General features: G+C 40.7%; 1 non-coding gene across 1 annotated transcript; it reads left to right on the forward strand.

Moving 5' to 3' along the window:
• The first annotated feature begins 7,602 nt into the window (after positions 1–7,602).
• Positions 7,603–7,721, forward strand: LOC145394596 (5S ribosomal RNA). The gene has a single exon (XR_013896453.1). It is a non-coding gene; the product is annotated as a 5S ribosomal RNA (ribosomal RNA).
• The last annotated feature ends 4,151 nt before the right edge of the window (positions 7,722–11,872 follow it).

Raw genomic sequence — 11,872 nt, forward strand, 5'->3', positions numbered from 1 at the left:
GGAAAAAGATCGAGCACTCCATGCTTTCATATTTTTCCATACAGGGAATATGAAAGCTTGGTTTTCTGAATGGAAAGAGTTTTGAATTATAGAATAACCTGGCACGTACCAGGTAACTTATTACGCCATCTTCGCAGGGGATATTAGTCTCTCCCTGCCCCATCTCCTCTACCTCCTCTCCTCCCCCATCTAATTTCCAACCTCCCATTGAGCCTAAAAGACAATGCCTGTTACGTCATCATGCCGTTAAAATTACTCTCATACAGTCCATAGTTTTGCAGTGTATACTGGTCCCACCTTGCCCCATCACCCTTCACCATCTTAACATACCCTACTCCCTCTCTCTTTTCTGGGCATTTCTCTTACATTTAGCACCTCTACTTTTGGACCTTACCGGTCGTCGTTCAACTCCAAACCTTATAACATTTACCCGCCCCGCCACCCACCATCAACCCATCCAACTTTCTCCTCACACCCAGCTCATTTCTGCTCTGATGTCGTGAATATCATAAAAGTGACTGGCTCATTTTCCAGAAAACATTCAACTTTCATCATAGTGGTCCACCACTCAGCATCATCTCAGCTAATTCTTTTCACCTTATCCAAGGCTGTATCAACATATACTGTCTCAGATGAAGATTGCACAGATTCTTGGAAACCCTCTTCATATGAATAGATAGAAATTACAAATATTGACCTGAATCCATCTGGTGGACCTACAGAGACATGTTTAGACCTCAAACGATGAATTATTGTATCTTGAGTACGAGTACACTGATAAGGCTGAATTTTAACATATTCCTTCCTAAGCATGACTTGATTTTTTTTTTTTTTTTTTTTTTTTTACCCAGGTCAACCTTTTGGACTTATGAACTAAACTGACTGAAATAGTCCATACCTGATCTACTAGAACTGGACAAGCATTAAGAATAACTACAGCAATAACAAGAGACTGAAGATGTTCTGGATGTAGGAGTGTTCCTAAAGGTATTTCATTAAGCCCTGATAGATTGAATATTCTGAATTCACGTAGTTGAGTTTGCATTGTTCTGACTAAGCCCGACGGAGCACAAATGAATATGAAGGACCAGGACGATTTAACTGAAGTGAATGGGTCCAGCTGGACTAGAATGGGCCTGGTTGCAACTGAACTGCCTTATGCCTACCTGAAATGACCTGACAAAGCGGAAATGGATGTGAACTGCCTGACTGGAACTGATATGATACTGGTAAATGTTACTGACCATAATTGGATTTAATTGATCTTTAGTTGACCTAATTGGTTCTGATCTGTCATTAAAGGACCTGGATTAATCTGACTGAACCAGACTGCATGAGAAGAGCCTGAATAAGTATTAACCCCTTTGCACCCCGTGTCCCCAATATGGGACGGAACTGGGCATTTTCAATATTTAATAAAGGAGGGAACCCCGGGGTCGGGACCATGGAGCTTAACAACTATGAGCCGACAGGCGGAGGGCGGTACGCCTAGCACCCTTACAGCAAAATTCCTCGCACAGGAACTGTGAGAGCTAAAGGGTTAAATGGCTTGAATGGACCTTCACGAATCCACATTTACCTGGTTAGATGTGACCTGATAGAAATAAATCTTGATTGTTCGACTAGATCTGAACCTACCTGACATGACGTATGTGACTGGCACCTGACGTAGCCTGAATTAACCACTGACTTATTGCCTCCTAATTACGTCACGTTGGAAATTCATTTCATTTCGATTTTTTTTTTTTCTGACGGTTTCTCCAGTTAACGATTATATTTGCTGGTTTATATATCAGTGAAGTGATATATAGGCTAGTGTTTATGCCGGCACGAAGAGAGAGAGAGAAAGAGAGAGAGAGAGAGAGAGAGAGAGAGAGAGAGAGAGAGAGAGATCAATGGATAATCTTGATTCAACAGCAACTGAAGCCGTGTCTGTTATCAACTCACTGCCTTCCACCTCATTAGTATGATCGTGTAATTTTATGATGTTAATGTTGACAACAGATAACTATATTTGCCTATAGAAGATTCTTTCGAAGTGGAGTGATTAAAAACAATTGCCACTGCTATCTAAATTTACATTTCTTTTACTATAGTTCTTGTGTCATCAGACGATTTTGTTAACTTTTGTTTATACCTTTCGTACTGAAGAGCTAACACATAACCTCTTTAGTCTGGTGACCTGTTTTCTTTCTTCTCTTTTCCATTTTTTTTTTTTTTACTGCTATTTCCAGTTGACTCATTCATTTCAATAAGGTCATAGAGTATAACAGACCTTTGAAGAGTTTTTAATTGTTACTCTTTAAAAAGCCGTTCTCATGGTGAAGGTAAGATAAAAATTGTGAATAATGACAAGCTAAAAAGAAAAAATAGATGGTATTTTTTCTTGCAAAACCCTATGACAATAGGAGACACATCATCAAATCTTTGCCGAAATTATTAACAAGCAAGCCATATGTTCCAGGATACTGTCTTCATAGTTTACATATAATATGCCTACTTGATTCTGAGACATTTTGGTAACAGCCAGACATGCAGACACACACACAGGGGCAGGGGATTAGATTATTGCCTCGTTAGGTGGGAGATGACAATCCCCAGTACATCATTAGACTGTGGCATCAGAAGTTGCTTAGCCAAAAATACTTGAAATTTATAGAAAATATTTCGCTCTCAGGAAGATATATACGTCGGGTTCTGTACAGTTATATAAATTTTACTAAAATAATTGCCCATTATTTGATTATATTTCTTGCGAGTGTTGCTGGTAGTGCCTTATGATATCCAGTTTGCATTATATTATCATACGGTAATACCTGCCACCACCTCTTTATCGCCACCAACACAGGAACAGTGCCAACAAGACCCTGGCAACGCCTTGCACCACATTATGTCACGCAGCCCGGTGCTTACATCTTTTCCCTCACCGACCACGAACTGGAAGCCCTACAGAACCACTACCGCTGCAACAAAGAGCTTCATTCCTTCGTAGACATAATCATCCGTGAACAAGCTGACACCCGGCAACGAGTGCTGCATCCAACAGGCAGTAAGCTCCTTCCTACGTGAAGCGAAAATCCTACAAAATATTACCGTCAGATTTCTCTCTCCTTTAACTCTGACATCCCATCACTGACTGGGCAGTTTATAGGGCCCTGTCCCCTCGCAGATCGCGAAAAATACAAAACAACAACAGCACTTATGGGGGACAACCACCACTTTCAGACTCAGCTGTAGCAATAACATCACTGAAGCTTTTGACCTATTGAGAAGACAACTGCCTTTATCCCTAATTTTCCTATTTATATGTCTTTATTGCAAGCAGATATTGTCTGTGATCCATTTAGCCGCCAATAATGACAAGTGTAGGTGCACTAGTAGGCCTGCCGAGACTGCTTACACAGTGCCATACATCACCCTTGTAGGCTAGGTGATGGTGATTGGTCGCTGGCATATTTTCTGGACCCAACTTCCCTCAACACATATAATGGCCTGACTCACTCAACAGTTATCTTCCCCTGCTAAAATTATTTTTCATTGATCTTCATATTATTGAGTGTGTTTTCAGGATTACTTGGGTTCTATATAGTTTTAGAGAACTCCAGCAAGTTCATAAAGAGAAATTAAAAAATAACAGGAAAAAATGTTGCCAGTCACCAGCTGACCTACAATGGGGAAGGATGATGAACGAAGGTTTCCAATAGGTTATGTTATGAATTTCTCTATTAGCTTTCTTTATTGGAGAGATAATAATGTAGGATACTCTTAAAACAATTTTCCATCATTACAGAAATAATAACATACCGGTAGTAACCTGTTGCGCAATTCTTGTACAGTACTTTCCAAATTTTATAGCCTACTATCATTCACTGTTGGAAAATCAACAGTTTTTTTTCTAGCTTAGAGCTATATTGTGTAGCTATATTTATATAAATGTTATTATTTCCGAGTAAATCATGTAACTTACTGGGCAAAAGCAAGATAAGCATTATCACACGTTGTACAGTAATGCTCGCATATTATTTGATAATAAAATATGACCAAACCAAGCCTTGGTAAGGAATAATCACGCAGATGACAAATGGCTGTAGATATAAGTTATCTAACGTTTATATAAAGTAAAGTATCTTTTGTTTTGTCTTTCCATATTTTCTAAATTTAACCCTTAGGCTGTGGCAAGGGACCGTGCAGACCCTTGGTTAGGCGAGATGGCAATTTTGGTCACTCTTACAGATTTCCGTGAAATGTATATCAGTGGCTAGGAAACTGCATCATGTAGCTGCTCACGGATTTTTTTTTTTTTTTTGAAACCGGCATAATTTTGGAAAAAATAATTGCCAGAAATTGCTTTTCTGGCAGGGACATGAAAACTATGCTTAGATAGATAGATAGATAGATAGATAGATAGATAGATAGATAGAGAGAGAGAGAGTGATGCATATTGGAGCAGAAAAAATAAGCTGTAAACAGGCTTTCGCCAGTCTCCCCACTCGCCAGGTGGGTTGTCAGTTCGCTCTGACACTGCAATAAGAGCTTAGGGCGGTACATTTTCACCATTATTTACCATCCTACTTCTGTTCCATTACCTCCTACTGATCTAACATTTGATTTTATGTTATTCTATACAATTTTGACCCACGACTGCCTTTCCTGGGGTGATAATATTGAGGAAAATGCATTACAAAGTGCGCACTTTTGATAATTGTTGCTGATGCGGCTTAGCAACTGGGCTCAAGATAGGGGATGGGGATGTGAGTTACCAGTTACCATAATACCCCATAAAGTTTGTGTCATGCTGATCCTTTTAAAACTTTTTTGGTGCATTGTTGAAAATATCTCTCATGAGGGGTATGCCGCAGCTTTCTGAGACACCCCTACGAGAGGTGTGTCAGCCCATGAGTTAATATTCACAATGATTTGAGCCTCGATTCAGCATATGGCTGCGTGAAGCTGCCTGTGTCCGACTTGTGTGAGCTGTGAACCTGGGCTTGGGACTGTCTCAAACACGACTTCCAAGTCTGGCTCAAGACCCGTTCTGGCATTTGGACCTTAGAGTGCATTCGTATACACATTTCGTAAAGTTTTTAGTCTTACTTCTTCCAGTGTCTATTAACGCAATGGTGAGAATGACCCAGTTGAACCAGCAGCACTGACATGCGTGTACTGTAAGTCCAACTTACAAACAAGTGACTGGGTGATTGACCATCTAATGCCATCAAACAAAGTAGGTTGATCATCTACCCAAAACTGTGATGGACTAAAGTAGCCTGTCCAAAGGACCTATATCTTGAAAGGGGTAATAATGTAAATGGCTGTTTATTTTATCGTTTACCTCTTGAAGTGACAGTCGCTGACGAGGAGCCGACATACGAGTATGGAGGCACACTGCATCCCAGGTGGAATACCTCCGGAGTCCAGTCAGGAGCCAAACCTCATCATATTTGACTGCACATCTCCGTGCGAAGAGCTCTGGTCCGACCCTGGCAGAGCACTGTCACCCACAAGGGGGCACTAAAAACCCTACACTGTATACGGGTATGTACTGTATTGTACAGTACCTGTAGGTTGGCCTCACGAAAGCAGTTACATACCAGTTGTCGACTGGTCTTCTTGGCCAAACAGACCTGGGTTAAGTAATAACAACAAATGACAGAGACAGAAACTGAGCTACAAAATTATTGTAACCGTGACAAAGCTTATTGGCCGTATTACCAAAACCGAGTCTGCCAAGGTGTAAGCCAAGCTCTAACTGAGCATACTGGTTGTATTACTAAATCTATGAACTCGAAGGTGTAAGTCAGGCTTTTCTTTAGAACAGTAAATTTTAAGTTACTTATGATAATATGAAACGGTGAGACTGCATTCCACTTTACTTATCTCAATTAACAACGAGACAAAGAGGTCATCTCTTTTATTTTCCTTCGTGTCTTTTAGGTATTTTACCAATAATTATTATGTCAGTAATTAGGGGCTTTGCCTTTCCTTCCTTCATCGCAGAGAGCTCTCGACCAGGCTGTGAATCCCATGCCCAGATTCGGACATATGAAAAGAAAACATCGTTTCTATTGAGGAAGTTTGGCCATGTGGAGAGGATGGAGAGCAAGATCCTAACAGGGAAAGTGTATGTGAGTGAGGTGGAGGGAAGGAGAGGAAGGGGGAGGCCGAGGATGAGATGGAGTGATGGAGTGGAGAGGTATCTGAAAGAGAGGTGTGTGAGCTAGGGGAAGGGCATTGAAATGGCAAGGGACAGGGCGACATGGAGGCGCCAGATGCCTTAACCCCTTGCGGGATTAAGGTATCTGGCAATAGATAGATAGATAAATAGACATTTTTATTTCAATCATGCTGACATCACATTATTTTATTCAGGGGCATTTGGAACAGTAGGGGCAATTGGAACAGTAGGGGTTTCATTATTTCCATTTATACAAGGGATGTTTCCTATTTTGAATGCAACTGATTGCAAGCAAAATGAAAAATTACGTCATCGAACTGAAGGGGATAAACTGAGAGGGAAAAGACGTAGCAAAATCTCCAGTTTTTAACAGTCATTTGTTGACTCCACGTTGAGAGGAAGGAGTATTTGGCTTCCCTACCCCGCTGGAGAAACTGCTGTACAACGTGGACTGCAGGCTAACTTCCATAAATGACCACAAGATAATGAGGGTTTGCATACACCTTCACCCTCCATCTTCAGCCCAAGCACCATTGTCTATTGATATTTTGCACTTGCTGCTGCCAGACGGATGTCCTTGGCTTAGTAGAGCACAGGGAGTATTAATTAGGCAGATGAAAAAACAAGCACGTCCCTTAATATCGCCCTCATTACCCAGTGACCGACAAGTGAGAACGTCATAGGCAACCAAAAACACGGACCATAGTACAGGAGCCAACAGTCTGCCCGAGATTAGTATTCTGTTGTGGCGGTGGGGCTGAGGCGGGGGTGATGGTGGGAAGAATAGGGGAAGCCGAGTAGGGAGGATAGGTGCTGGTCTTATGATGAGGGGTGCAGGGACCGAAATGTAGATGTGTGTGTGTGTGTGTGTGTGTGTGTGTGTGTGTGTGTGTGTCCTTGGGCTGTACCTCCATCGCCCCAGCACACCAAGAGACTACGTTCTGCTCAAACTAAAATACTTTACGATGCGTAATGATTCATGAGCGCTATTCTCTGTGATCATAACTTACCTAATATTTCCCTCTTTGTGCTGTGAATGGGAATCTGCAACAAAGATATATGTAAGCCAGAATATGAAGGTATTCACGATGTATTGCTGGGGAGAGTTCAGAACTCGGATGTCATTTTCTGCTTCTGAACTAAAAGAAATCGGCTAAAATAAAAAATCCGCCAGAAGATGGAGAAACTATAACTAAAGTAAAATGGTGTCTCATAACATAGATTCATGCCCAGAATGTGCCTTGTTTATAGTGCTGTCGGGATCCCTTACCTAATCGTTAGTTTTTAATATATGGTCACCCTATGATTATGGGTTCTATAATTTTTCAAACTAGTTTCCCTTTGCCTTAAAGTCACAACCATTCCTTCCTCTCCCTTCCTCTTATTCATTCTTTCCTAAGCGCATATATATATATAATATATATATATCCAACGGCCATACCACGTTGAGTACATCGCTTCCCGTCCGATCAGCGAAGTTAAGCAACGTTGGGTCTGGTTAGTACTTGGATGGGTGACCGCCTGGGAACACCAGATGCTGTTGGCATCCCTACATGTCAAGTGGGGTTGGTGGAGGATTAGTGCCCCTCCCTGTAAAACAATTAACTCTAAGCCATTGGCCACCCCATCTGGGATACAAGGCGTCTGGCAATGAATGAATGAATATATATATATCATCATCATCATTTGTTTGAACTCAAATACACTGCAGGACCGGCCTATCCTGACCGAAGTAAGGACAGTACAGCCAATGTATCGCTACCAGGTGGCTTAGGCTGTCTGGTAGAGATTGTATGTAGGGCGAGAAGTGCTTGTAAGTGTAACTGTAGTATTGTACTGGCTTTGGATATGTGTGTAGTCTGTGAACCAAGTGTAATCGGCCCGCGCAAGCCGACTGGGTGCAAGTATACTTTATAGTACGCGACACTGGTTCAACCACAGCACCCCTGGTGTCCACCAATGCAGTATGTGCCCGGGTGAAAACTCCCAAAGTTTATTACCCTGGTAGGGGCGAGAACCCTGGTTCACCAGTGTACGAAACGCACACACTACCACTGTACCACAGAGGCTCCATATTTATATATATATATATATATATATATATATATATATATATATATATATATATATATATGCAGAGACTTCACCGTGAAGATATGTATGCAAAATAACCACAGGAGAAATGAAAGGAGCGACAGTGAGTACTTTCGTATGCTACATCTTCAGACAGAGTGAGACAGAATCGTAAAGGGTAGAGGTCTTTTATACACACCCGCAGCAGGGAGTGGCTCACAAAACAAAGGATGACCTGAATTTTTACCTGCAGCTTAACTTATGGTCACCTGCAGCTGGAAGTGGAACACAACAAAGGATGACGTGAACCTAAAAATGGATGATGCACAGAAGAATAGGTACCTTTTTTTTTTTTTCTTCTTCTTCTTCCTTAGGGATGCATGTGACAAAGGAGGAGGGAGTAGGAGGGGAGGAAAGGGAAGGGGGAGGGAGAGGGAAAGGGGAGGGAAGGAGGGTAAGGGGGAAGGGGAAAGGGAGGAGGAGGAGGGGATAAATACTGCGGCTAAGACCTAGAGGATTAATGCTTGGTGAACTGTTGCGTGACACCAACACCTACAGTGAACTAAAATGTGATCCAACTGAAAAACAAAGTAGAAAATTTCATAAAGAAATCAAGACTTTGCTAAGAGGAAAGGATGACTTGGTCAAACAGTTCTCTGTGCAAAATCCATCTGCACCATATATGTATGGCCTGATTAAAACTCACAAACCAAACAACCCCATCAGGCCAATTGTAAGCTCTGTAGGCTCTACGACATACAAGCTCTCCAAGTGGCTTGTAACACTGTTGTCTCCTGTTGTAGGCACTATCTGTGATTCATTTGTACAAAACAATGAGGATTTGGTAAAAAAGTTAAAATCTCTAAATGTCATGTACCACTACAAATTAGTCAGCTTTGATGTTAAATCATTATTCACAAATGTCCTTGTTGATGATGTTTTAACTTTCCTGCCAAGCATTCTGGGTAGTAACACTGATGGTATTCCCCCTGAAAACATTATCAAGCTAATTAAATTGTGCATTGTGAACTCTTCTTTTACCTTTGAAGGCAATTTTAACACACAAAAATTTGGTATGGCCATGGATAATCCCCTCTCCCCAGTTCTGGCAAATATTGACTTGGAATACTTTGAGAAACATTTACTGACCTCCATAAAGGAGCAAAACATAGTTTGGCTCCGATACGTTGATGATATCCTGTGCTTCTGGCCTAACAGTCTTCCCATTGATGAATTTCTCCTGAAATTAAATTCATTAGTTCCATCATTTACGTCTACTCATGAGATGGAAATGGATAATGAATTGCCATTTTTGGATGTAAAAGTTATCAGGGACCAAAATGTTTTGAAGACTAAGGTATACAGAAAACCTACAAATATTATGTCATATGTGCATTATTATTCAAACCATCATATTAATGTAAAAAGATATGTGTTCATATCCATGTACTTAAGAGCATATAGAATTTCAGAACCAGAATTTTTGTATGATGAACTAAAAATGATTCAAAGTATTGGAAAGAAGCTAAAATATCCACAAAGCATACTAACTCAGTGCCACAATACAGCCAAGAAACGATTCCTTGAAGGGAAAATTAATAAGCCAGATCGCCAGAATATTCAAAGAACCCTTGTCCTCCCCTTCCATGAAAATTTTCTTGATGTTGTTCACATACTGAGGAAACTCAATGTACAAGTAGTATTCAAATATGAGAACAGCATAAAAAAAACCCTCATTAAGAACAGCCCTCCAGTAATTCAGGCGTTGCTTACAAAATCCCGTGTAAAAGCTGTGACAAATTTTACATAGGACAATCTGGAAAAGCTTTGGAAACTAGAATCTCACAACATAAATACAGTGTAAGGGCAGCCCAACAAAGTAGTGGTTTATTTCAGCACAAAGCATCCAGTGATCACCATATTGACTGGACAGGCTCCAAGATTCTAGCAAGATCAAAAAGCTTAGATGAAAGAAATGTAATAGAATCTTGTCTAATTTCTGGCACATGTGAAAAGAATGTAAACATGAGCTATGGTCATTTTAAGTGTGATAAATTGTTAACTGAATTAATTTTAAAGCAGTATCCCCCAGACTAACATGTGATTGTTCCCTGTCATCTCCTGGTAGTGTAGTCACACCTGTGTGGGACACACCAAACATTAATCCTCTAGGTCTTAAGCCGCAGTATTTATCCCCTCCTCCTCCTCCTCATCCTCCCTTCCCCCTCTCCCCTTCCCCCTCCCCTTTCCTCCCCTCCCCCTTCCCTCTCCCCCCCCTCCCCTTTCCTCCCCTCCTACTCCCTCCTTCTTTGTCACGTGCATCCCTAAGGAAGAAAAAAAAAAAAAAGAAAGGTACCTATTGTTCTGTGCATCACCCATTTTTAGATTCAGGTCATCCTTTGTTGTGTTCCACTCCCTGCTGCAGGTGACCATAAGTTAAGCGGCAGGAAAAATTCAGGTCATCCTTTGTTCTGTGTGCCACTCCCTGCTGCGGGTGTGTATAAAAGACCTCTCCCCTTTACGTTTCTGTCTCACTCTGTCTGAAGATGTAATATACGAAAGTACTCACTGTCGCTCCTTTCATTTCTCCTGTGGTTATTTTGCATATATATATATATATATATATATATATATATATATATATATATATATATATATATATATATATATATATATCATTATCATTCATCATCCTTGACCTAGAGATCGCGTAAGGTAAGGTCAATAAAACGGGGAAAGAAAAAACACGAAAGAGGAAGAACTGTCAGCAGCTTATTCGTTGAAATAGGGCACTCACACATTCACACGACACTGAATCTTACAGGATCATGGCTTCATCTCACGCCTAGCCATCAGCACATATTATTTTTATTATTTTCCTTTATACTCATGGATCCGTTTTACATAAACCTGACAGAAAATATCCAGTGACAGTTAAAACGTGGTCCAAAATCTTTTCATGAGTTCCTTCGCCCACCTTCAAAGTCTCTCACACCTACCTTTTTCTCTGCCCTAACTACAGTACATACATTCTCTCCATGTAAGCATACTATTTTTGCCGTTCCCTACCATTTTATCAGCAGAATTCCTTGACGCACATATTCCACGATTCGAAGTTCTTTTTTTTTTTTTTTTCATTCCATGCATTCCACACACACACATTCCTCAATATTCACATTTCCAGTTCTCTTACTCACGAGTCTTTGCTCTCACGACAACCCAGATGTTAATAAGGACATTCATATACCTTCATGTAATCCTTTAATAGCCTCCATACTCAGTCATCGGTACAGTATTAAGACTTTCATAACGTCACCCACCTTACTTGCCTGTGCCACTTCTTTCCATTTCCTTTGCATTAACCTTTTTTACTGTTTTTCACAAAGGTACTGATGTTCCCTCAGCAGTTCAAAAGATGTCCATTTTTTTGGACATGGCGTGGAGAGTTATCTTCTCTCTCAACAGCCATTATTAAATCCTTAGATTTACTTTCCAAACGCGAAGCCCATACACATCCACAAAACTGTAAGCAACACAGTGGACCCATAAGAGAAACTTAAGCCCATTTTTGCCCAGTCAAATCAATTCATACCAGTTAAGGTCTTTTCGAAATTTTCTGGCAAC

Source organism: Coenobita brevimanus, chromosome 27, assembly GCF_032717465.1.
Source record: "Coenobita brevimanus isolate Jiangsu-jjx chromosome 27, ASM3271746v2, whole genome shotgun sequence".
Taxonomy (NCBI): domain Eukaryota; kingdom Metazoa; phylum Arthropoda; class Malacostraca; order Decapoda; family Coenobitidae; genus Coenobita; species Coenobita brevimanus.